Source organism: Lagenorhynchus albirostris, chromosome 5, assembly GCF_949774975.1.
Source record: "Lagenorhynchus albirostris chromosome 5, mLagAlb1.1, whole genome shotgun sequence".
Classification (NCBI taxonomy): Eukaryota; Metazoa; Chordata; class Mammalia; order Artiodactyla; family Delphinidae; genus Lagenorhynchus; species Lagenorhynchus albirostris.
In genome coordinates this window covers 155,590-179,796 of record NC_083099.1, presented here as the reverse complement: position 1 = coordinate 179,796, position 24,207 = coordinate 155,590, and positions in this window count along the sequence as shown.

Genomic DNA, 24,207 nt, shown 5'->3' with positions numbered 1-24,207 from the left:
GCTAGGGTTAGGGTTAGGGGACGGGGACTGTTTAGGGTCCAGGTGAGGGTCTGACAACGCTTTAGGGGGAGCGTGCGTGTGAGGGCGCGAGTTAGTGTGAGCGTACGCGTTAGGATTAGGGGACGTTTGAGGGTCAGGCTTCGGGGAAGTGTTATGGTTAGGGTTCGGGCTAGGGTTAGGGTTAGGGGACGAGGACGGTTTAGGGTCCTGTTGAGGGTCCGACAACGCTTTAGGGGGAGCGTGCGTGTAAGGGCGCGGGTTAGTGTGAGCCTACGGGTTAGGATTAGGGGACGGGTGAGGGTCAGGCTTCGGGGAAGGGTTAGGGTTAGGGTTCGGGCTAGGGTTAGGGTTAGGGGACGGGGACGGTTTAGGGTCGAGGTGAGGGTCCGACAACGCTTTAGGGGGAGCGTGCGTGTAAGGGCGTGGGTTAGTGTGAGCCTACGGGTTAGGATTAGGGGACGGGTGAGGGTCAGGCTTCGGGGAAGGGTTAGGGTTAGGGTTCGGGCTAGGGTTAGGGTTAGGGGACGGGGACGGTTTAGGATCCAGCTGAGGGTCCGACAACGCTTTAGGGGGAGCGTGCATGTGAGGGCGCGGGTTAGTGTTAGCGTACGGGTTAGGATTAGGGGACGGGTGAGTGTCAGGCTTCGGGGAAGGGTTAGGGTTAGGGTTCGGGCTAGGGTTAGGGTTAGGCGACGGGGACGGTTTAGGGTCGAGGTGAGGGTCCGACAACGCTTTAGGGGGAGCGTGCGTGTGAGGGCGCGGGTTAGTGTGAGCCTACGGTTTAGGATTAGGGTACGGGTGAGGGTCAGGCTTCGGGGAAGGGTTAGGGTTAGGGTTCGGGCTAGGGTTAGGGTTAGGGGACGGAGACGGTTTAGGGTCCAGGTGAGGGTCCGACAACACTTTAGGGGGAGCGTGCGTGTGAGGGCGCGGGTTAGTGTTAGCATACGGGTTAGGATTAGGGGACGGGTGAGGGTCAGGCTTCGGGGAAGGGTTAGGGTTAGGGTTCGGGCTAGGGTTAGGGTTAGGGGACGGGGACGGTTTAGGGTCGAGGTGATGGTCCGACAACGCTTTAGGGGGAGCGTGCGTGTGAGGGCGCGGGTTAGTGTGAGCCTACGAGTTAGGATTAGGGAACGGGTGAGGGTCAGGCTTCGGGGAAGGGTTAGGGTTAGGGTTCGGGCTAGGGTTAGGGTTAGGTGACGGGGACGGTTTAGGATCCAGCTGAGGGTCCGACAACGCTTTAGGGGGAGCGTGCATGTGAGGGCGCGGGTTAGTGTTAGCGTACGGGTTAGGATTAGGGGACGGGTGAGGGTCAGGCTTCGGGGAAGGGTTAGGGTTAGGGTTCGGGCTAGGGTTAGGGTTAGGGGACGGGGACGGTTTAGGGTCCAGGTGAGGGTCCGACAACGCTTTAGGGGGAGCGTGCGTGTGAGGGCGCGGGTTAGTGTGAGCCTACGGGTTAGGATTAGGGAACGGGTGAGGGTCAGGCTTCGGGGAAGGGTTAGGGTTAGGGTTCGGACTAGGGTTAGGGTTAGGGGACCGAGACGGTTTAGGGTCCAGGTGAGGGTCCGACAACACTTTAGGGGGAGCGTGCGTGTGAGGGCGCGGGTTAGTGTTAGCGTACGGGTTAGGATTAGGGGACGGGTGAGGGTCAGGCTTCGGGGAAGGGTTAGGGTTAGGGTTCGGGCTAGGGTTAGGGTTAGGGGACGGGGACGGTTTAGGGTCCAGGTGAGGGTCCGACAACGCTTTAGGGGGAGCGTGCCTGTGAGGACGCGGGTTAGTGTGAGCCTACGGGTTAGGATTAGGGGACGGCTGAGGGTCAGGCTTTGGGGAAGGGTTAGGGTTAGGGTTCGGGCTAGGGTTAGGGTTAGGGGACGGGGACGGTTTAGGGTCCAGGTGAGGGTCCGACAACGCTTTAGGGGGAGCGTGCGTGTGAGGGCGCGAGTTAGTGTGAGCGTACGCGTTAGGATTAGGGGACGTTTGAGGGTCAGGCTTCGGGGAAGTGTTATGGTTAGGGTTCGGGCTAGGGTTAGGGTTAGGGGACGGGGACGGTTTAGGGTCCTGTTGAGGGTCCGACAACGCTTTAGGGGGAGCGTGCGTGTAAGGGCGCGGGTTAGTGTGAGCCTACGGGTTAGGATTAGGGGACGGGTGAGGGTCAGGCTTCGGGGAAGGGTTAGGGTTAGGGTTCGGGCTAGGGTTAGGGTTAGGGGACGGGGACGGTTTAGGGTCGAGGTGAGGGTCCGACAACGCTTTACGGGGAGCGTGCGTGTAAGGGCGCGGGTTAGTGTGAGCCTACGGGTTAGGATTAGGGGACGGGTGAGGGTCAGGCTTCGGGGAAGGGTTAGGGTTAGGGTTCGGGCTAGGGTTAGTGTTAGGGGACGGGGAGGGTTTAGGATCCAGCTGAGGGTCCGACAACGCTTTAGGGGGAGCGTGCATGTGAGGGCGCGGGTTAGTGTTAGCGTACGGGTTAGGATTAGGGGACGGGTGAGGGTAAGGCTTCGGGGAAGGGTTAGGGTTAGGGTTCGGGCTAGGGTTAGGGTTAGGGGACGGGGACGGTTTAGGATCCAGCTGAGGGTCCGACAACGCTTTAGGGGGAGCGTGCATGTGAGGGCGCGGGTTAGTGTTAGCGTACGGGTTAGGATTAGGGTACGGGTGAGTGTCATGCTTCGGGGAAGGGTTAGGGTTAGGGTTCGGGCTAGGGTTAGGGTTAGGGGACGGGGACGGTTTAGGGTCCAGGTGAGGGTCCGACAACGCTTTAGGGGGAGCGTGCGTGTGAGGGCGCGGGTTAGTGTGAGCCTACGGGTTAGGATTAGGGGACGGGTGAGGGTCAGGCTTCGGGGAAGGGTTAGGGTTAGGGTTCGGGCTAGGGTTAGGGTTAGGGGACGGGGACGGTTTAGGGTCCAGGTGAGGGTCTGACAACGCTTTAGGGGGAGCGTGCGTGTGAGGGCGTGAGTTAGTGTGAGCGTACGCGTTAGGATTAGGGGACGTTTGAGGGTCAGGCTTCGGGGAAGTGTTATGGTTAGGGTTCGGGCTAGGGTTAGGGTTAGGGGACGGGGACGGTTTAGGGTCCTGTTGAGGGTCCGACAACGCTTTAGGGGGAGCGTGCGTGTAAGGGCGCGGGTTAGTGTGAGCCTACGGGTTAGGATTAGGGGACGGGTGAGGGTCAGGCTTCGGGGAAGTGTTAGGGTTAGGTTTCGGGCTAGGGTTAGGGTTAGGGGACGGGGACGGTTTAGGGTCGAGGTGAGGGTCCGACAACGCTTTAGGGGGAGCGTGCGTGTGAGGGCGCGGGTTAGTATGAGCCTACGGGTTAGGATTAGGGAACGGGTGAGGGTCAGGCTTCGGGGAAGGGTTAGGGTTAGGGTTCGGGCCAGGGTTAGGGTTAGGGGACGGAGACGGTTTAGGGTCCAGGTGAGGGTCCGACAACACTTTAGGGGGAGCGTGCGTGTGAGGGCGCGGGTTAGTGTTAGCGTACGGGTTAGGATTAGGGGACGGGTGAGGGTCAGGCTTCGGGGAAGGTTTAGGGTTAGGGTTCGGGCTAGGGTTAGGGTTAGGGGACGGGGACGGTTTAGGGTCGAGGTGAGGGTCCGACAACGCTTTAGGGGGAGCGTGCGTGTGAGGGCGCGGGTTAGTGTTAGCGTACGGCTTAGGATTAGGGGACAAGTGAGGGTCATGCTTCGGGGAATGGTTAGGGTTAGGGTTCGGGCTAGGGTTAGGGTTAGGGGACGGGGACGGTTTAGGGTCCAGGTGAGGGTCCGACAACGCTTTAGGGGGATCGTGCGTGTGAGGGCGCGGGTTAGTGTGAGCCTACGGGTTAGGATTAGGGGACGGGTGAGGGTCAGGCTTCGGGGAAGTGTTAGGGTTAGGGTTCGGGCTAGGGTTAGGGTTAGGGGACGGGGACGGTTTAGGGTCCAGGTGAGGTTCCGACAACGCTTTAGGGGGAGCGTGCATGTGAGGGCGCGGGTTAGTGTTACCGTACGGGTTAGGATTAGGGGACGGGTGAGGGTCAGGCTTCGGGGAAGGGTTAGGGTTAGGGTTCGGGCTAGGGTTACGGTTAGGGGACGGGGACGGTTTAGGGTCCAGGTGAGGGTCCGACAACGCTTTAGGGGGAGCGTGCGTGTGAGGGCGCGGGTTAGTGTTACCGTACGGGTTAGGATTAGGGGACGGGTGAGCGTCAGGCTTCGGGGAAGGGTTAGGGTTAGGGTTCGGGCTAGGGTTAGGGTTAGGGGACGGGGACGGTTTAGGATCCAGGTGAGGGTCCGACAACGCTTTAGGGGGAGCGTGCGTGTGAGGGCGTGGGTTAGTGTTAGCGTACGGGTTAGGATTAGGGGACGGGTGAGGGTCAGGCTTCGTTGAAGGGTTAGGGTTAGGGTTCGGGCTAGGGTTAGGGTTAGGGGACGGGGACGGTTTAGGGTCCAGGTGAGGGTCCGACAACGCTTTAGGGGGAGCGTGCGTGTGAGGGCGCGGGTTAGTGTGAGCCTATGGGTTAGGATTATGGGACGGGTGAGGGTCAGGCTTCGGGGAAGGGTTAGGGTTAGGGTTCGGGCTAGGGTTATGGTTAGGGGACGGGGACGGTTTAGGGTCCAGGTGAGGGTCCGACAACGCTTTAGGGGGAGCGTGCGTGTGAGGGCGCGGGTTAGCGTGAGCCTACGGGTTAGGATTAGGGGATGGGTGAGGGTCAGGCTTCGGGGAAGTGTTAGGGTTAGGGTTCGGGCTAGGGTTAGGGTTAGCGGACAGGGACGGTTTAGGGTCCAGGTGAGGGTCCGACAACGCTTTAGGGGAGCGTGCGTGTGAGGGCGCGGGTTAGTGTGAGCCTATGGCTTAGAATTAGGGGACGGGTGAGGGTCAGGTTTCGGGAAAGGGTTAGGGTTAGGTTTCGGGCTAGGGTTAGGGTTAGGGGACGGGGACGGTTTAGGGTCCAGGTGAGGGTCCGACAACGATTTAGGGGGAGCATGCGTGTGAGGGCGCGGGTTAGTGTGAGCCTACGGGTTAGGATTAGGGGACGGGTGAGGGTCAGGCTTCGGGGAAGGGTTAGGGTTAGGGTTCGGGCTAGGGTTAGGGTTAGGGGACGGGGACGGTTTAGGGTCCAGGTGAGGGTCTGACAACGCTTTAGGGGGAGCGTGCGTGTGAGGGCACGAGTTAGTGTGAGCGTACGGGTTAGGATTAGGGGACGGGTGAGGGTCAGGCTTCGGGGAAGTGTTATGGTTAGGGTTCGGGCTAGGGTTAGGGTTAGGGGACGGGGACGGTTTAGGGTCCTTGTGAGGGTCCGACAACGCTTTAGGGGGAGCGTGCGTGTGAGGGCGCGGGTTAGTGTTAGCGTACGGGTTAGGATTAGGGGACGGGTGAGGGTCAGGCTTCGGGGAAGGGTTAGGGTTAGGGTTCGGGCTAGGGTTAGGGTAAGGGGACCGGGACGGTTTGGGGTCGAGGTGAGGGTCCGAGAACGCTTTAGGGGGAGCGTGCGTGTGAGGGCGTGGGTTAGTGTGAGCCTACGGGTTAGGATTAGGGGACGGGTGAGGGTCAGGCTTCGGGGAAGGGTTAGGGTTAGGGTTCGGGCTAGGGTTAGGGTTAGGGGACGGGGACGGTTTAGGATCCAGCTGAGGGTCCGACAACGCTTTAGGGGGAGCGTGCATGTGAGGGCGCGGGTTAGTGTTAGCGTACGGGTTAGGAATAGGGTACGGGTGAGGGTCATGCTTCGGGGAAGGGTTAGGGTTAGGGTTCGGGCTAGGGTTAGGGTTAGGGGACGGGGACGGTTTAGGGTCCAGGTGAGGGTCCGACAACGCTTTAGGGGGAGCGTGCGTGTGAGGGCGCGGGTTAGTGTGAGCCTACGGGTTAGGATTAGGGGACGGCTGAGGGTCATGCTTCGGGGAAGGGTTAGGGTTAGGGTTCGGGCTAGGGTTAGGGTTAGGCTACGGGGACGGTTTAGGGTCCAGGTGAGGGTCTGACAACGCTTTAGGGGGAGCGTGCGTGTGAGGGCGCGAGTTAGTGTGAGCGTACGCGTTAGGATTAGGGGACGTTTGAGGGTCAGGCTTCGGGGAAGTGTTATGGTTAGGGTTCTGGCTAGGGTTAGGGTTAGGGGACGGGGACGGTTTAGGGTCCTGTTGAGGGTCCGACAACGCTTTAGGGGGAGAGTGCGTGTAAGGGCGCGGGTTAGTGTGAGCCTACGGGTTAGGATTAGGGGACGGGTGAGGGTCAGGCTTCGGGGAAGTGTTAGGGTTAGGGTTCGGGCTAGGGTTAGTGTTAGGGGACGGGGACGGTTTAGGGTCGAGGTGAGGGTCCGACAACGCTTTAGGGGGAGCGTGCGTGTGAGGGCGCGGGTTAGTGTGAGCCTACGGGTTAGGATTAGGGAACGGGTGAGGGTCAGGCTTCGGGGAAGGGTTATGGTTAGGGTTCGGGCTAGGGTTAGGGTTAGGGGACGGAGACGGTTTAGGGTCCAGGTGAGGGTCCGACAACACTTTAGGGGGAGCGTGCGTGTGAGGGCGCGGGTTAGTGTTAGCGTACGTGTTAGGATTAGGGGACGGGTGAGGGTCAGGCTTCGGGGAAGGGTTAGGGTTAGGGTTCGGGCTAGGGTTAGGGTTAGGGGACGGGGACGGTTTAGGGTCCAGGTGAGGGTCCGACAACGCTATAGGGGGAGCGTGCGTGTGAAGGCGCGGGTTAGTGTTAGCGTACGGCTTAGGATTAGGGGACGGGTGAGGGTCATGCTTCGGGGAAGGGTTAGGGTTAGGGTTCGGGCTAGGGTTAGGGTTAGGGGACGGGGACGGTTTAGGGTCCAGGTGAGGGTCCGACAACGCTTTAGGGGGATCGTGCGTGTGAGGGCGCGGGTTAGTGTGAGCCTACGGGTTAGGATTAGGGGACGGGTGAGGGTCAGGCTTCGGGGAAGGGTTAGGGTTAGGGTTCGGGCTAGGGTTAGGGTTAGGGGACGGGGACGGTTTAGGGTCCAGGTGAGGTTCCGACAACGCTTTAGGGGGAGCGTGCATGTGAGGGCGTGGGTTAGTGTTACCGTACGGGTTAGGATTAGGGGACGGATGAGGGTCAGGCTTCGGGGAAGGGTTAGGGTTAGGGTTCGGGCTAGGGTTAGGGTTAGGGGACGGGGACGGTTTAGGGTCCAGGTGAGGGTCCGACAACGCTTTAGGGGGAGCGTGCATGTGAGGGCGCGGGTTAGTGTTACCGTACGGGTTAGGATTAGGGGACGGGTGAGCGTCAGGCTTCGGGGAAGGGTTAGGGTTAGGGTTCGGGCTAGGGTTATGGTTAGGGGATGGGGACGGTTTAGGGTCCAGGTGAGGGTCCGACAACGCTTTAGGGGGAGCGTGCGTGTGAGGGCGTGGGTTAGTGTTACCGTACGGGTTAGGATTAGGGGACGGGTGAGCGTCAGGCTTCGGGGAAGGGTTAGGGTTAGGGTTCGGGCTAGGGTTATGGTTAGGGGACGGGGACGGTTTAGGGTCCAGGTGAGGGTCCGACAACGCTTTAGGGGGAGCGTGCGTGTGAGGGCGCGGGTTAGTGTGAGCCTACGGGTTAGGATTAGGGGACGGGTGAGGGTCAGGCTTCGGGGAAGTGTTAGGGTTAGGTTTCGGGCTAAGGTTAGGTTTAGGGGACGGGGTTTAGGGTCCAGGTGAGGGTCCGACAACGCTTTAGGGGGAGCGTGCGTGTGAGGGCCCGGGTAAGTGTTAGCGTGCGGGTTAGGATTAGGGGACGGGTGAGGGTCAGGCTTCGGGGAAGGGTTAGGGTTAGGGTTCGGGCTAGGGTTAGTGTTAGGGGACGGGGACGGTTTACGGTCCAGGTGATTGTCTGACAACGCTTTAGGGGGAGCGTGCGTGTGAGGGCGCGAGTTAGTGTGAGCGTACGTGTTAGGATTAGGGGACGGGTGAGGATCAGGCTTCGGGGAAGTGTTATGGTTAGGGTTCGGGCTAGGGTTAGGGTTAGGGGACGGGGACGGTTTAGGGTCCTGGTGAGGGTCCGACAACGCTTTAGGGGGAGCGTGCGTGTAAGGGCGCGGGTTAGTGTGAGCCTACGGGTTAGGATTAGGGGACGGGTGAGGGTCAGGCTTCGGGGAAGGGTTAGGGTTAGGGTTCGGGCTAGGGTTAGGGTTAGGGGACGGGGACGGTTTAGGATCCAGCTGAGGGTCCGACAACGCTTTAGGGGGAGCGTGCTTGTGAGGGCGCAGATTAGTGTTAGCGTACGGGTTAGGATTAGGGGACGGGTGAGGGTCAGGCTTCGGGGAAGGGTTAGGGTTAGGGTTCGGGCTAGGGTTAGGGTTAGGGGACGGGGAAGGTTTAGGGTCGAGGTGAGGTTCCGACAACGCTTTAGGGGGAGCGTGCGTGTGAGGGCGCGGGTTAGTGTGAGCCTACGGGTTAGGATTAGGGGACGGGTGAGGGTCAGGCTTCGGGGAAGGGTTAGGGTTAGGGTTCGGGCTAGGGTTAGGGTTAGGGGACGGGGACGGTTTAGGATCCAGGTGAGGGTCCGACAACGCTTTAGGGGGAGCGTTCATGTGAGGGCGCGGATTAGTGTTAGCGTACGGGTTAGGATTAGGGGACGGGTGAGGGTCAGGCTTCGGGGAAGGGTTAGGGTTAGGGTTCGGGCTAGGGTTAGGGTTAGGGGACGGGGAAGGTTTAGGGTCGAGGTGAGGTTCCGACAACGCTTTAGGGGGAGCGTTCATGTGAGGGCGCGGGTTAGTGTTACCATACGGGTTAGGATTATGGGACGGGTGAGCGTCAGGCTTCGGGGAAGGGTTAGGGTTAGGGTTTGGGCTAGGGTTAGGGTTAGGGGACGGGGACGGTTTAGGGTCCAGGTGAGGGTCCGACAACGCTTTAGGGGGAGCGTGCGTGTGAGGGCGTGGGTTAGTGTTAGCGTACGGGTTAGGATTAGGGGACGGGTGAGGGTCAGGCTTCGGGGAAGGGTTAGGGTTAGGGTTCGGGCTAGGGTTAGTGTTAGTTGACGGGGACGGTTTAGGGTCCAGGTGAGGGTCCGACAACGCTTTAGGGGGAGCGTGCGTGTGAGGGCGCGGGTTAGTGTGAGCCTACGGGTTAGGATTAGGGGACGGGTGAGGGTCAGGCTTCGTTGAAGGGTTAGGGTTAGGGTTCGGGCTAGGGTTAGGGTTAGGGGACGGGGACGGTTTAGGGTCGAGGTGAGGGTCCGACAACGCTTTAGGGGGAGCGTGCGTGTGAGGGCGCGGAGTAGTGTGAACCTACGGGTTAGGATTAGGGGACGGGTGAGGGTCAGGCTTCGGGGAAGGGTTAGGGTTAGGGTTCGGGCTAGGGTTAGGGTTAGGGGACGGGGACGGTTTAGGGTCCAGGTGAGGGTCCGACAACGCTTTAGGGGGATCGTGCGTGTGAGGGCGCGGGTTAGTGTGAGCCTACGGGTTAGGATTAGGTGACGGGTGATGGTCAGGCTTCGGGGAAGGGTTAGATTAGGGTTCGGGCTATGGTTAGGTTTAGGGGACGGGGACGGTTTAGGGTCCAGGTGAGGGTCCGACAACGCTTTAGGGGGAGCGTGCGTGTGAGGGCGCGGGTTAGTGTTACCGTACGGGTTAGGATTAGGGGACGGGTGAGCGTCAGGCTTCGGGGAAGGGTTAGGGTTAGGGTTCGGGCTAGGGTTAGGGTTAGGGGACGGGGACGGTTTAGGATCCAGGTGAGGGTCCGACAACGCTTTAGGGGGAGCGTGCGTGTGAGGGCGCGGGTTAGCGTGAAACTACGGGTGAGGATTAGGGGACGGGTGAGTGTCAGGCTTCGGGGAAGTGTTAGGGTTAGGGTTCGGGCTAGGGTTAGGGTTAGCGGACAGGGACGGTTTAGGGTCCAGGTGAGGGTCCGACAACGCTTTAGGGGGAGCGTGCGTGTGAGGGCGCGGGTTAGTGTGAGCCTATGGCTTAAAATTAGGGGACGGGTGAGGGTCAGGTTTCGGGAAAGGGTTAGGGTTAGGGTTCGGGCTAGGGTTAGGGTTAGGGGACGGGGACGGTTTAGGGTCCAGGTGAGGGTCCGACAACGCTTTAGGGGGAGCATGCGTGTGAGGGCGTGGGTTAGTGTGAGCCTACGGGTTAAGATTAGGGGACGGGTGAGGGTCAGGCTTCGGGGAAGGGTTAGGGTTAGGGTTCGGGCTAGGGTTAGGGTTAGGGGACGGGGACGGTTTAGGGTCCAGGTGAGGGTCTGACAACGCTTTAGGGGGAGCGTGCGTGTGAGGGCGCGGGTTAGTGTTAGCGTACGGGTTAGGATTAGGGGACGGGTGAGGGTCAGGCTTCGGGGAAGGGTTAGGGTTAGGGTTCGGGCTAGGGTTAGGGTTAGGGGACGGGGACGGTTTGGGGTCGAGGTGAGGGTCCGAGAACGCTTTAGGGGGAGCGTGCGTGTGAGCGCGTGGGTTAGTGTGAGCCTACGGGTTAGGATTAGGGGACGGGTGAGGGTCAGGCTTCGGGGAAGGGTTAGGGTTAGGGTTCGGGCTAGGGTTAGGGTTAGGGGACGGGGACGGTTTAGGGTCCAGGTGAGGGTCCGACAACGCTTTAGGGGGAGCGTGCGTGTGAGGGCGCGGGTTAGTGTTAGCGTACGGGTTAGGATTAGGGGACGGGTGAGGGTCAGGCTTCGGGGAAGGGTTAGGGTTAGGGTTCGGTCTATGGTTAAGGTTAGGGTACTTGGACGGTTTAGGGTCCAGGTGAGGTTCCGAGAATGCTTTAGGGGGAGCGTGCGTGTGAGGGCGCGGGTTAGTGTGAGCCTACGGGTTAGGATTAGGGGACGGGTGAGGGTCAGGCTTCGGGGAAGGGTTAGGGTTAGGGTTCGGGCTAGGGTTAGGGTTAGGGGACGGGGACGGTTTAGGGTCCAGGTGAGGGTCCGACAACGCTTTAGGGGGAGCGTGCGTGTGAGGATGCGGGTTGGTGTGAGCCTACGGGTTAGGATTAGGGGACGGGTGAGGGTCAGGCTTCGGGGAAGGGTTAGGGTTAGGGTTCGGGCTAGGGTTAGGGTTAGGGGACGGGGACGGTTTAGGGTCCAGGTGAGGGTCTGACAACGCTTTAGGGGGAGCGTGCGTGTGAGGGCGCGAGGTAGTGTGAGCTTACGGGTTAGGATTAGGGGACGGGTGAGGGTCAGGCTTCGGGGAAGTGTTATGGTTAGGGATCGGGCTAGGGTTAGGGTTAGGGGACGGGGACGGTTTAGGGTCCTGGTGAGGGTCCGACAACGCTTTAGGGGGAGCGTGCGTGTAAGGGCGCGGGTTAGTGTGAGCCTACGTGTTAGGATTAGGGGACGGGTGAGGGTCAGGCTTCGGGGAAGGGTTAGGGTTAGGGTTCGGGCTAGGGTTAGGGTTAGGGGACGGGGACGGTTTAGGGTCCAGGTGAGGGTCCGACAACGCTTTAGGGGGAGCGTGCGTGTGAGGGCGCGGGTTAGTGTTAGCGTACGGGTTAGGATTAGGGGACGGGTGAGGGTCAGGCTTCGGGGAAGGGTTAGGGTTAGGGTTCGGGCTAGGGTTAGGGTTAGGGGACAGGGACGGTTTAGGGCCCAGGTGAGGGTCCGACAGCGCTTTAGGGGGAGCGTTCGTGTGAGGGCGCGGGTTAGTGTTAGCGTACGGGTTAGGATTAGGGGACGGGTGAGGGTCAGGCTTCGGGGAAGTGTTAGGGTTAGGGTTCGGGCTACGGTTAGGGTTAGGGGACGGGGACGGTTTAGGGTCCAGGTGAGGGTCTGACAACGCTTTAGGGGGAGCATGCGTGTGAGGGACTGGGTTAGTGTTAGCGTGCGGGTTAGGATTAGGGGACGGGTGAGGGTCAGGCTTCGGGGAAGGGTTAGGGTTAGGGTTCGGGCTAGGGTTAGGGTTAGGGGACGGGGACGGCTTAGGGTCCAATTGAGGGTCCGACAACGCTTTAGGGGGAGCGTGCGTGTGAGGGCGCGGGTTAGTGTTAGCGTACGGGTTAGGATTATGGGACGGGTGAGGGTCAGGCTTCGGGGAAGGGTTAGGGTTAGGGTTCGGGCTAGGGTTAGGGTTAGGGGACGGGGACGGTTTAGGGTCCAGGTGAGGTTCCGACAATGCTTTAGGGGGAGCGTGCATGTGAGGGCGCGGGTTAGTGTGAGCCTACGGGTTAGGATTAGGGGACGGGTGAGGGTCAGGCTTTGGGGAAGGGTTAGGGTTAGGATTCGGGCTAGGGTTAGGGTTAGGGGACGGGGACGGTTTAGGGTCCAGGTGAGGGTCCGACAACGCTTTAGGGGGAGCGTTCGTGTGAGGGCGCGGGTTAGTGTGAGCCTACGGGTTAGGATTAGGGGACGGCTGAGGTTCAGGCTTCGGGGAAGGGTTATGGTTAGGGTTCGGGCTAGGGTTAGGGTTAGGGGACGGAGACGGTTTAGGGTCCAGGTGAGGGTCCGACAACACTTTAGGGGGAGCGTGCGTGTGAGGGCGCGGGTTAGTGTTAGCGTACGGGTTAGGATTATGGGACGGGTGAGGGTCAGGCTTCGGGGAAGGGTTAGGGTTAGGGTTCGGGCTAGGGTTAGGGTTCGGGGACGGGGACGGTTTAGGGTCCAGGTGAGGGTCCGACAACGCTTTAGGGGGAGCGTGCGTGTGAGGGCGCGGGTTAGTGTTAGCGTACGGCTTAGGATTAGGGGACGGGTGAGGGTCATGCTTCGGGGAAGGGTTAGGGTTAGGGTTCGGGCTAGGGTTAGGGTTAGGGGACGGGGACGGTTTAGGGTCCAGGTGAGGGTCCGACAACGCTTTAGGGGGATCGTGCGTGTGAGGGCGCGGGTTAGTGTGAGCCTACGTGTTAGGATTAGGGGACGGGTGAGGGTCAGGCTTCGGGGAAGGGTTAGGGTTAGGGTTCGGGCTAGGGTTAGGGTTAGGGGACGGGGACGGTTTAGGGTCCAGGTGAGGTTCCGACAACGCTTTAGGGGGAGCGTGCATGTGAGGGCGCGGGTTAGTGTTACCGTACGGGTTAGATTTATGGGACGGGTGAGGGTCAGGCTTCGTTGAAGGGTTAGGGTTAGGGTTCGGGCTAGGGTTAGGGTTAGGGGACGGGGACGGTTTAGGGTCCAGGTGAGGGTCTGACAACCCTTTAGGGGGAGCATGCGTGTGAGGGCCTGGGTTAGTGTTAGCGTGTGGGTTAGGATTAGGGGATGGGTGAGGGTCAGGCTTCGGGGAAGGGTTAGGGTTAGGGTTCGGGCTAGGGTTAGGGTTAGGGGACGGGGACGGCTTAGGGTCCAATTGAGGGTCCGACAACGCTTTAGGGGGAGCGTGCGTGTGAGGGCGCGGGTTAGTGTTAGCGTACGGGTAAGGATTAGCGGACGGGTGAGGGTCAGGCTTCGGGGAAGGGTTAGGGTTAGGGTTCGGGCTAGGGTTAGGGTTAGGGGACGGGGACGGTTTAGGGTCCAGGTGAGGTTCCGACAACGCTTTAGGGGGAGCGTGCATGTAAGGGCGCGGGTTAGTGTGAGCCTACGGGTTAGGATTAGGGGACGGGTGAGGGTCAGGCTTCGGGGAAGGTTTAGGGTTAGGGTTCGGGCTAGGGATAGGGTTAGGGGACGGGGACGGTTTAGGGTCCAGGTGAGGGTCTGACAACGCTTTAGGGGGAGCGTGCGTGTGAGGGCGCGAGTTAGTGTGAGCGTACGGGTTAGGATTAGGGGACGTTTGAGGGTCACGCTTCGGGGAAGTGTTATGGTTAGGGTTCGGGCTAGGGTTAGGGCTAGGGGACGGGGACGGTTTAGGGTCCTGTTGAAGGTCCGACAACGCTTTAGGGGGAGCGTGCGTGTAAGGGCGCGGGTTAGTGTGAGCCTACGGGTTAGGATTAGGGGACGGGTGAGGGTCAGGCTTCGGGGAAGGGTTAGGGTGAGGGTTCGGGCTAGGGTTAGGGTTAGGGGACGGGGACGGTTTAGGATCCAGCTGAGGGTCCGACAACGCTTTAGGGGGAGCGTGCATATGAGGGCGCGGGTTAGTGTTAGCGTACGGGTTAGGATTAGGGGACGGGTGAGGGTCAGGCTTCGGGGAAGGGTTAGGGTTAGGGTTCGGGCTAGGGTTAGGGTTAGGGGACGGGGACGGTTTAGGGTCGAGGTGAGGGTCCGACAACGCTTTAGGGGGAGCGTGCGTGTGAGGGCGCGGGTTAGTGTGAGCCTACGGGAGAGGATTAGGTGACGGGTGAGGGTCAGGCTTCGGGGAAGGGTTAGGGTTAGGGTTCGGGCTAGGGTTAGGGTTAGGGGACGGAGACGGTTTAGGGTCCAGGTGAGGGTCCGACAACACTTTAGGGGGAGCGTGCGTGTGAGGGCGCGGGTTAGTGTTAGCGTACGGGTTAGGATTAGGGGACGGATGAGGGTCAGGCTTCGGGGAAGGGTTAGGGTTAGGGTTCGGGCTAGGGTTAGGGTTAGGGGACGGGGACGGTTTAGGGTCCAGGTGAGGGTCCGACAACGCTTTAGGGGGAGCGTGCGTGTGAGGGCGCGGGTTAGTGTTAGCGTACGGCTTAGGATTAGGGGACGGGTGAGGGTCATGCTTCGGGGAAGGGTTAGTGTTAGGGTTCGGGCTAGGGTTAGGGTTAGGGGACGGGGACGGTTTAGGGTCCAGGTGAGGGTCCGACAACGCTTTAGGGGGATCGTGCGTGTGAGGGCGCGGGTTAGTGTGAGCCTACGGGTTAGGATTAGGGGACGGGTGAGCGTCAGGCTTCGGGGAAGGGTTAGGGTTAGGGTTCGGGCTAGGGTTAGGGTTAGGGGATGGGGACGGTTTAGGGTCCAGGTGAGGTTCCGACAACGCTTTAGGGGGAGCGTGCGTGTGAGGGCGCGGGTTAGTGTGAGCGTACGGGTTAGGATTAGGGGACGGGTGAGGGTCAGGCTTCGTTGAAGAGTTAGGGTTAGGGTTCGGGCTAGGGTTAGGGTTAGGGGACGGGGACGGTTTAGGGTCCAGGTGAGGGTCCGACAACGCTTTAGGGGGAGCGTGCGTGTGAGGGCGCTGGTTAGTGTGAGCCTACGGGTTAGGATTAGGGGACGGGTGAGGGTCAGGCTTCGGGGAAGGGTTAGGGTTAGGGTTCGGGCTAGGGTTAGGGTTAGGGGACGGGGACGGTTTAGGGTCCAGGTGAGGGTCCGACAACGCTTTAGGGGGAGCGTGCGTGTGAGGGCGCGGGTTAGTGTTAGCGTACGTGTTAGGATTAGAGGACGGGTGATGGTCAGGCTTCGGGGAAGGGTTAGGGTTAGGGTTCGGGCTAGGGTTAGGGTTAGGGGACGGGGATGGTTTAGGGTCCAGGTGAGGGTCCGACAACGCTTTAGGGGGAGCGTGCGTGTGAGGGCGCGGGTTAGTGTTAGCGTACGGCTTAGGATTAGGGGACGGGTGAGGGTCATGCTTCGGGGAAGGGTTAGGGTTAGGGTTCGGGCTAGGGTTAGGGTTAGGGGACGGGGACGGTTTAGGGTCCAGGTGAGGGTCCGACAACGCTTTAGGGGGATCGTGCGTGTGAGGGCGCGGGTTAGTGTGAGCCTACGGATTAGGATTAGGTGACGGGTGAAGGTCAGGCTTCGGGGAAGGGTTAGGGTTAGGGTTCGGGCTAGGGTTAGGGTTATGGGACGGGGACGGTTTAGGGTCCAGGTGAGGTTCCGACAACGCTTTAGGTGGAGCGTGCGTGTGAGGGCGCGGGTTAGTGCTACCATACGGGTTAGGATTACGGGACGGGTGAGCGTCAGGCTTCGGGGAAGGTTTAGGGTTAGGGTTCGGGCTAGGGTTAGGGTTAGGGTACGGGGACGGTTTAGGGTCCAGGTGAGGGTCCGACAAAGCTTTAGGGGGAGCGTGCGTGTGAGGGCGTGTGTTAGTGTTAGCGTACGGGTTAGGATTAGGGAACGGGTGAGGGTCAGGCTTCGGGGAAGGGTTAGGGTTAGGTTTCGGGCTAGGGTTAGGTTTAGGGGACGGGGACGGCTTAGGGTCCAATTGAGGGTCCGACAACGCTTTAGGGGGAGCGTGCCTGTGTGGGCGCTGGTTAGTGTTAGCGTACGGGTTAGGATTAGGGGACGGGTGAGGGTCAGGCTTCGGGGAAGGGTTAGGGTTAGGGTTCGGGCTAGGGTTAGGGTTAGGGGACGGGGACTCTTTAGGGTCCAGGTGAGGTTCCGACAATGCTTTAGGGGGATCGTGCGTGTGAGGGCGCGGGTTAGTGTGAGCCTACGGGTTAGGATTAGGGGACGGGTGAGGGTCAGGCTTCGGGGAAGTGTTAGGGTTAGGGTTCGGGCTAGGGTTAGGGTTAGGGGACGGGGACGGTTTAGGGTCCAGGTGAGGGTCTGACAACCCTTTAGGGGGAGCATGCGTGTGAGGGCCTGGGTTAGTGTTAGCGTGCGGGTTAGGATTAGGGGACGGGTGAGGGTCAGGCTTCGGGGAAGGGTTAGGGTTAGGGTTCGGGCTAGGGTTAGGGTTAGGGGACGGGGACGGCTTAGGGTCCAATTGAGGGTCCGACAACGCTTTAGGGGGAGCGTGCGTGTGAGGGCGTGGGTTAGTGTTAGCGTACGGGTAAGGATTAGCGGACGGGTGAGGGTCAGGCTTCGGGGAAGGGTTAGGGTTAGGGTTCGGGCTACGGTTAGGGTTAGGGGACGGGGACGGTTTAGGGTCCAGGTGAGGTTCCGACAATGCTTTAGGGGGAGCGTGCATGTAAGGGCGCGGGTTACTGTGAGCCTACGGGTTAGGATTAGGGGACAGGTGAGGGTCAGGCTTCGGGGAAGGGTTAGGGTTAGGGTTCGGGCTAGGGTTAGGGTTAGGGGACGGGGACTGTTTAGGGTCCAGGTGAGGGTCTGACAACGCTTTAGGGGGAGCGTGCGTGTGAGGGCGCGAGTTAGTGTGAGCGTACGCGTTAGGATTAGGGGACGTTTGAGGGTCAGGCTTCGGGGAAGTGTTATGGTTAGGGTTCGGGCTAGGGTTAGGGTTAGGGGACGAGGACGGTTTAGGGTCCTGTTGAGGGTCCGACAACGCTTTAGGGGGAGCGTGCGTGTAAGGGCGCGGGTTAGTGTGAGCCTACGGGTTAGGATTAGGGGACGGGTGAGGGTCAGGCTTCGGGGAAGGGTTAGGGTTAGGGTTCGGGCTAGGGTTAGGGTTAGGGGACGGGGACGGTTTAGGGTCGAGGTGAGGGTCCGACAACGCTTTAGGGGGAGCGTGCGTGTAAGGGCGTGGGTTAGTGTGAGCCTACGGGTTAGGATTAGGGGACGGGTGAGGGTCAGGCTTCGGGGAAGGGTTAGGGTTAGGGTTCGGGCTAGGGTTAGGGTTAGGGGACGGGGACGGTTTAGGATCCAGCTGAGGGTCCGACAACGCTTTAGGGGGAGCGTGCATGTGAGGGCGCGGGTTAGTGTTAGCGTACGGGTTAGGATTAGGGGACGGGTGAGTGTCAGGCTTCGGGGAAGGGTTAGGGTTAGGGTTCGGGCTAGGGTTAGGGTTAGGCGACGGGGACGGTTTAGGGTCGAGGTGAGGGTCCGACAACGCTTTAGGGGGAGCGTGCGTGTGAGGGCGCGGGTTAGTGTGAGCCTACGGTTTAGGATTAGGGAACGGGTGAGGGTCAGGCTTCGGGGAAGGGTTAGGGTTAGGGTTCGGGCTAGGGTTAGGGTTAGGGGACGGAGACGGTTTAGGGTCCAGGTGAGGGTCCGACAACACTTTAGGGGGAGCGTGCGTGTGAGGGCGCGGGTTAGTGTTAGCATACGGGTTAGGATTAGGGGACGGGTGAGGGTCAGGCTTCGGGGAAGGGTTAGGGTTAGGGTTCGGGCTAGGGTTAGGGTTAGGGGACGGGGACGGTTTAGGGTCGAGGTGATGGTCCGACAACGCTTTAGGGGGAGCGTGCGTGTGAGGGCGCGGGTTAGTGTGAGCCTACGAGTTAGGATTAGGGAACGGGTGAGGGTCAGGCTTCGGGGAAGGGTTAGGGTTAGGGTTCGGGCTAGGGTTAGGGTTAGGGGACGGAGACGGTTTAGGGTCCAGGTGAGGGTCCGACAACACTTTAGGGGGAGCGTGCGTGTGAGGGCGCGGGTTAGTGTTAGCGTACGGGTTAGGATTAGGGGACGGGTGAGGGTCAGGCTTCGGGGAAGGGTTAGGGTTAGGGTTCGGGCTAGGGTTAGGGTTAGGGGACGGGGACGGTTTAGGGTCGAGGTGAGGGTCCGACAACGCTTTAGGGGGAGCATGCGTGTAAGGGCGCGGGTTAGTGTGAGCCTACGGGTTAGGATTAGGGGACGGGTGAGTGTCAGGCTTCGGGGAAGGGTTAGGGTTAGGGTTCGGGCTAGGGTTAGGGTTAGGGGACGGGGACGGTTTAGGATCCAGCTGAGGGTCCGACAACGCTTTAGGGGGAGCGTGCATGTGAGGGCGCGGGTTAGTGTTAGCGTACGGGTTAGGATTAGGGGACGGGTGAGGGTCAGGCTTCGGGGAAGGGTTAGGGTTAGGGTTCGGGCTAGGGTTAGGGTTAGGGGACGGGGACGGTTTAGGGTCCAGGTGAGGGTCCGACAACGCTTTAGGGGGAGCGTGCGTGTGAGGGCGCGGGTTAGTGTGAGCCTACGGGTTAGGATTAGGGAACGGGTGAGGGTCAGGCTTCGGGGAAGGGTTAGGGTTAGGGTTCGGACTAGGGTTAGGGTTAGGGGACCGAGACGGTTTAGGGTCCAGGTGAGGGTCCGACAACACTTTAGGGGGAGCGTGCGTGTGAGGGCGCGGGTTAGTGTTAGCGTACGGGTTAGGATTAGGGGACGGGTGAGGGTCAGGCTTCGGGGAAGGGTTAGGGTTAGGGTTCGGGCTAGGGTTAGGGTTAGGGGACGGGGACGGTTTAGGGTCCAGGTGAGGGTCCGACAACGCTTTAGGGGGAGCGTGCCTGTGAGGACGCGGGTTAGTGTGAGCCTACGGGTTAGGATTAGGGGACGGCTGAGGGTCAGGCTTTGGGGAAGGGTTAGGGTTAGGGTTCGGGCTAGGGTTAGGGTTAGGGGACGGGGACGGTTTAGGGTCCAGGTGAGGGTCCGACAACGCTTTGGGGGGAGCGTGCGTGTGAGGGCGCGAGTTAGTGTGAGCGTACGCGTTAGGATTAGGGGACGTTTGAGGGTCAGGCTTCGGGGAAGTGTTATGGTTAGGGTTCGGGCTAGGGTTAGGGTTAGGGGACGGGGACGGTTTAGGGTCCTGTTGAGGGTCCGACAACGCTTTAGGGGGAGCGTGCGTGTAAGGGCGCGGGTTAGTGTGAGCCTACGGGTTAGGATTAGGGGACGGGTGAGGGTCAGGCTTCGGGGAAGGGTTAGGGTTAGGGTTCGGGCTAGGGTTAGGGTTAGGGGACGGGGACGGTTTAGGGTCGAGGTGAGGGTCCGACAACGCTTTACGGGGAGCGTGCGTGTAAGGGCGCGGGTTAGTGTGAGCCTACGGGTTAGGATTAGGGGACGGGTGAGGGTCAGGCTTCGGGGAAGGGTTAGGGTTAGGGTTCGGGCTAGGGTTAGGGTTAGGGGACGGGGACGGTTTAGGATCCAGCTGAGGGTCCGACAACGCTTTAGGGGGAGCGTGCATGTGAGGGCGCGGGTTAGTGTTAGCGTACGGGTTAGGATTAGGGGACGGGTGAGTGTCAGGCTTCGGGGAAGGGTTAGGGTTAGGGTTCGGGCTAGGGTTAGGGTTAGGGGACGGGGACGGTTTAGGATCCAGCTGAGGGTCCGACAACGCTTTAGGGGGAGCGTGCATGTGAGGGCGCGGGTTAGTGTTAGCGTACGGGTTAGGATTAGGGTACGGGTGAGGGTCATGCTTCGGGGAAGGGTTAGGGTTAGGGTTCGGGCTAGGGTTAGGGTTAGGGGACGGGGACGGTTTAGGGTCCAGGTGAGGGTCCGACAACGCTTTAGGGGGAGCGTGCGTGTGAGGGCGCGGGTTAGTGTGAGCCTACGGGTTAGGATTAGGGGACGGCTGAGGGTCAGGCTTCGGGGAAGGGTTAGGGTTAGGGTTCGGGCTAGGGTTAGGGTTAGGGGATGGGGACGGTTTAGGGTCCAGGTGAGGGTCTGACAACGCTTTAGGGGGAGCGTGCGTGTGAGGGCGCGAGTTAGTGTGAGCGTACGCGTTAGGATTAGGGGACGTTTGAGGGTCAGGCTTCGGGGAAGTGTTATGGTTAGGGTTCGGGCTAGGGTTAGGGTTAGGGGACGGGGACGGTTTAGGGTCCTGTTGAGGGTCCGACAACGCTTTAGGGGGAGCGTACGTGTAAGGGCGCGGGTTAGTGTGAGCCTACGGGTTAGGATTAGGGGACGGGTGAGGGTCAGGCTTCGGGGAAGTGTTAGGGTTAGGTTTCGGGCTAGGGTTAGGGTTAGGGGACGGGGACGGTTTAGGGTCGAGGTGAGGGTCCGACAACGCTTTAGGGGGAGCGTGCGTGTGAGGGCGCGGGTTAGTGTGAGCCTACGGGTTAGGATTAGGGAACGGGTGAGGGTCAGGCTTCGGGGAAGGGTTAGGGTTAGGGTTCGGGCCAGGGTTAGGGTTAGGGGACGGAGACGGTTTAGGGTCCAGGTGAGGGTCCGACAACACTTTAGGGGGAGCGTGCGTGTGAGGGCGCGGGTTAGTGTTAGCGTACGAGTTAGGATTAGGGGACTGGTGAGGGTCAGGCTTCGGGGAAGGTTTAGCGTTAGGGTTCGGGCTAGGGTTAGGGTTAGGGGACGGGGACGGTTTAGGGTCGAGGTGAGGGTCCGACAACGCTTTAGGGGGAGCGTGCGTGTGAGGGCGCGGGTTAGTGTTAGCGTACGGCTTAGGATTAGGGGACAGGTGAGGGTCATGCTTCGGGGAATGGTTAGGGTTAGGGTTCGGGCTAGGGTTAGGGTTAGGGGACGGGGACGGTTTAGGGTCCAGGTGAGGGTCCGACAACGCTTTAGGGGGATCGTGCGTGTGAGGGCGCGGGTTAGTGTGAGCCTACGGGTTAGGATTAGGGGACGGGTGAGGGTCAGGCTTCGGGGAAGTGTTAGGGTTAGGGTTCGGGCTAGGGTTAGGGTTAGGGGACGGGGACGGTTTAGGGTCCAGGTGAGGTTCCGACAACGCTTTAGGGGGAGCGTGCATGTGAGGGCGCGGGTTAGTGTTACCGTACGGGTTAGGATTAGGGGACGGGTGAGGGTCAGGCTTCGGGGAAGGGTTAGGGTTAGGGTTCGGGCTAGGGTTACGGTTAGGGGACGGGGACGGTTTAGGGTCCAGGTGAGGGTCCGACAACGCTTTAGGGGGAGCGTGCGTGTGAGGGCGCGGGTTAGTGTTACCGTACGGGTTAGGATTAGGGGACGGGTGAGCGTCAGGCTTCGGGGAAGGGTTAGGGTTAGGGTTCGGGCTAGGGTTAGGGTTAGGGGACGGGGACGGTTTAGGATCCAGGTGAGGGTCTGACAACCCTTTAGGGGGAGCATGCGTGTGAGGGCCTGGGTTAGTGTTAGCGTGCGGGTTAGGATTAGGGGACGGGTGAGGGTCAGGCTTCGGGGAAGGGTTAGGGTTAGGGTTCGGGCTAGGGTTAGGGTTAGGGGACGGGGACGGCTTAGGGTCCAATTGAGGGTCCGACAACGCTTTAGGGGGAGCGTGCGTGTGAGGGCGTGGGTTAGTGTTAGCGTACGGGTAAGGATTAGCGGACGGGTGAGGGTCAGGCTTCGGGGAAGGGTTAGGGTTAGGGTTCGGGCTACGGTTAGGGTTAGGGGACGGGGACGGTTTAGGGTCCAGGTGAGGTTCCGACAATGCTTTAGGGGGAGCGTGCATGTAAGGGCGCGGGTTACTGTGAGCCTACGGGTTAGGATTAGGGGACAGGTGAGGGTCAGGCTTCGGGGAAGGGTTAGGGTTAGGGTTCGGGCTAGGGTTAGGGTTAGGGGACGGGGACTGTTTAGGGTCCAGGTGAGGGTCTGACAACGCTTTAGGGGGAGCGTGCGTGTGAGGGCGCGAGTTAGTGTGAGCGTACGCGTTAGGATTAGGGGACGTTTGAGGGTCAGGCTTCGGGGAAGTGTTATGGTTAGGGTTCGGGCTAGGGTTAGGGTTAGGGGACGAGGACGGTTTAGGGTCCTGTTGAGGGTCCGACAACGCTTTAGGGGGAGCGTGCGTGTAAGGGCGCGGGTTAGTGTGAGCCTACGGGTTAGGATTAGGGGACGGGTGAGGGTCAGGCTTCGGGGAAGGGTTAGGGTTAGGGTTCGGGCTAGGGTTAGGGTTAGGGGACGGGGACGGTTTAGGGTCGAGGTGAGGGTCCGACAACGCTTTAGGGGGAGCGTGCGTGTAAGGGCGTGGGTTAGTGTGAGCCTACGGGTTAGGATTAGGGGACGGGTGAGGGTCAGGCTTCGGGGAAGGGTTAGGGTTAGGGTTCGGGCTAGGGTTAGGGTTAGGGGACGGGGACGGTTTAGGATCCAGCTGAGGGTCCAACAACGCTTTAGGGGGAGCGTGCATGTGAGGGCGCGGGTTAGTGTTAGCGTACGGGTTAGGATTAGGGGACGGGTGAGTGTCAGGCTTCGGGGAAGGGTTAGGGTTAGGGTTCGGGCTAGGGTTAGGGTTAGGCGACGGGGACGGTTTAGGGTCGAGGTGAGGGTCCGACAACGCTTTAGGGGGAGCGTGCGTGTGAGGGCGCGGGTTAGTGTGAGCCTACGGTTTAGGATTAGGGAACGGGTGAGGGTCAGGCTTCGGGGAAGGGTTAGGGTTAGGGTTCGGGCTAGGGTTAGGGTTAGGGGACGGAGACGGTTTAGGGTCCAGGTGAGGGTCCGACAACACTTTAGGGGGAGCGTGCGTGTGAGGGCGCGGGTTAGTGTTAGCATACGGGTTAGGATTAGGGGACGGGTGAGGGTCAGGCTTCGGGGAAGGGTTAGGGTTAGGGTTCGGGCTAGGGTTAGGGTTAGGGGACGGGGACGGTTTAGGGTCGAGGTGATGGTCCGACAACGCTTTAGGGGGAGCGTGCGTGTGAGGGCGCGGGTTACTGTTAGCGTACGTCTTAGGATTAGGGGACGCGTGAGGGTCAGGCTTCGGGGAAGGTTTAGGGTTAGGGTTCGGGCTAGGGTTAGGTTTAGGGGACGGGGACGGTTTAGGGTCGAGGTGAGGGTCCGACAACGCTTTAGGGGGAGCGTGCGTGTGAGGGCGCGGGTTAGTGTGAGCCTACGGGTTAGGATTAGGGGACGGGTGAGGGTCAGGCTTCGGGGAAGTGTTAGGGTTATGGTTCGGGCTAGGGTTAGGGTTAGGGGACGGGGAAGGTTTAGGGTCCAGGTGAGGGTCCAACAACGCTTTAGGGGGAGCATGCGTGTGAGGGCGCGGGTTAGTGTGAGCCTACGGGTTAGGATTAGGGGACGGGTGAGGGTCAGGCTTCGGGGAAGGGTTAGGATTATTGTTCGGGCTAGGGTTAGGGTTAGGGGACGGGGACGGTTTAGGATCCAGCTGAGGGTCCGACAACGCTTTAGGGGGAGCGTGCATGTGAGGGCGCGGGTTAGTGTTAGCGTACGGGTTAGGATTAGGGGACGGGTGAGGGTCAGGCTTCGGGGAAGGGTTAGGGTTAGGGTTCGGGCTAGGGTTAGGGTTAGGGGACGGGGACGGTTTAGGGTCCAGGTGAGGGTCCGACAACGCTTTAGGGGGAGCGTGCGTGTGAGGGCGCGGGTTAGTGTGAGCCTACGGGTTAGGATTAGGGCACGGGTGAGGGTCAGGCTTCGGGGAAGGGTTAGGGTTAGGGTTCGGACTAGGGTTAGGGTTAGGGGACCGAGACGGTTTAGGGTCCAGGTGAGGGTCCGACAACACTTTAGGGGGAGCGTGCGTGTGAGGGCGCGGGTTAGTGTTAGCGTACGGGTTAGGATTAGGGGACGGGTGAGGGTCAGGCTTCGGGGAAGGGTTAGGGTTAGGGTTCGGGCTAGGGTTAGGGTTAGGGGACGGGGACGGTTTAGGGTCCAGGTGAGGGTCCGACAACGCTTTAGGGGGAGCGTGCCTGTGAGGACGCGGGTTAGTGTGAGCCTACGGGTTAGGATTAGGGGACGGCTGAGGGTCAGGCTTTGGGGAAGGGTTAGGGTTAGGGTTCGGGCTAGGGTTAGGGTTAGGGGACGGGGACGGTTTAGGGTCCAGGTGAGGGTCCGACAACGCTTTAGGGGGAGCGTGCGTGTGAGGGCGCGAGTTAGTGTGAGCGTACGCGTTAGGATTAGGGGACGTTTGAGGGTCAGGCTTCGGGGAAGTGTTATGGTTAGGGTTCGGGCTAGGGTTACGGTTAGGGGACGGGGACGGTTTAGGGTCCTGTTGAGGGTCCGACAACGCTTTAGGGGGAGCGTGCGTGTAAGGGCGCGGGTTAGTGTGAGCCTACGGGTTAGGATTAGGGGACGGGTGAGGGTCAGGCTTCGGGGAAGGGTTAGGGTTAGGGTTCGGGCTAGGGTTAGGGTTAGGGGA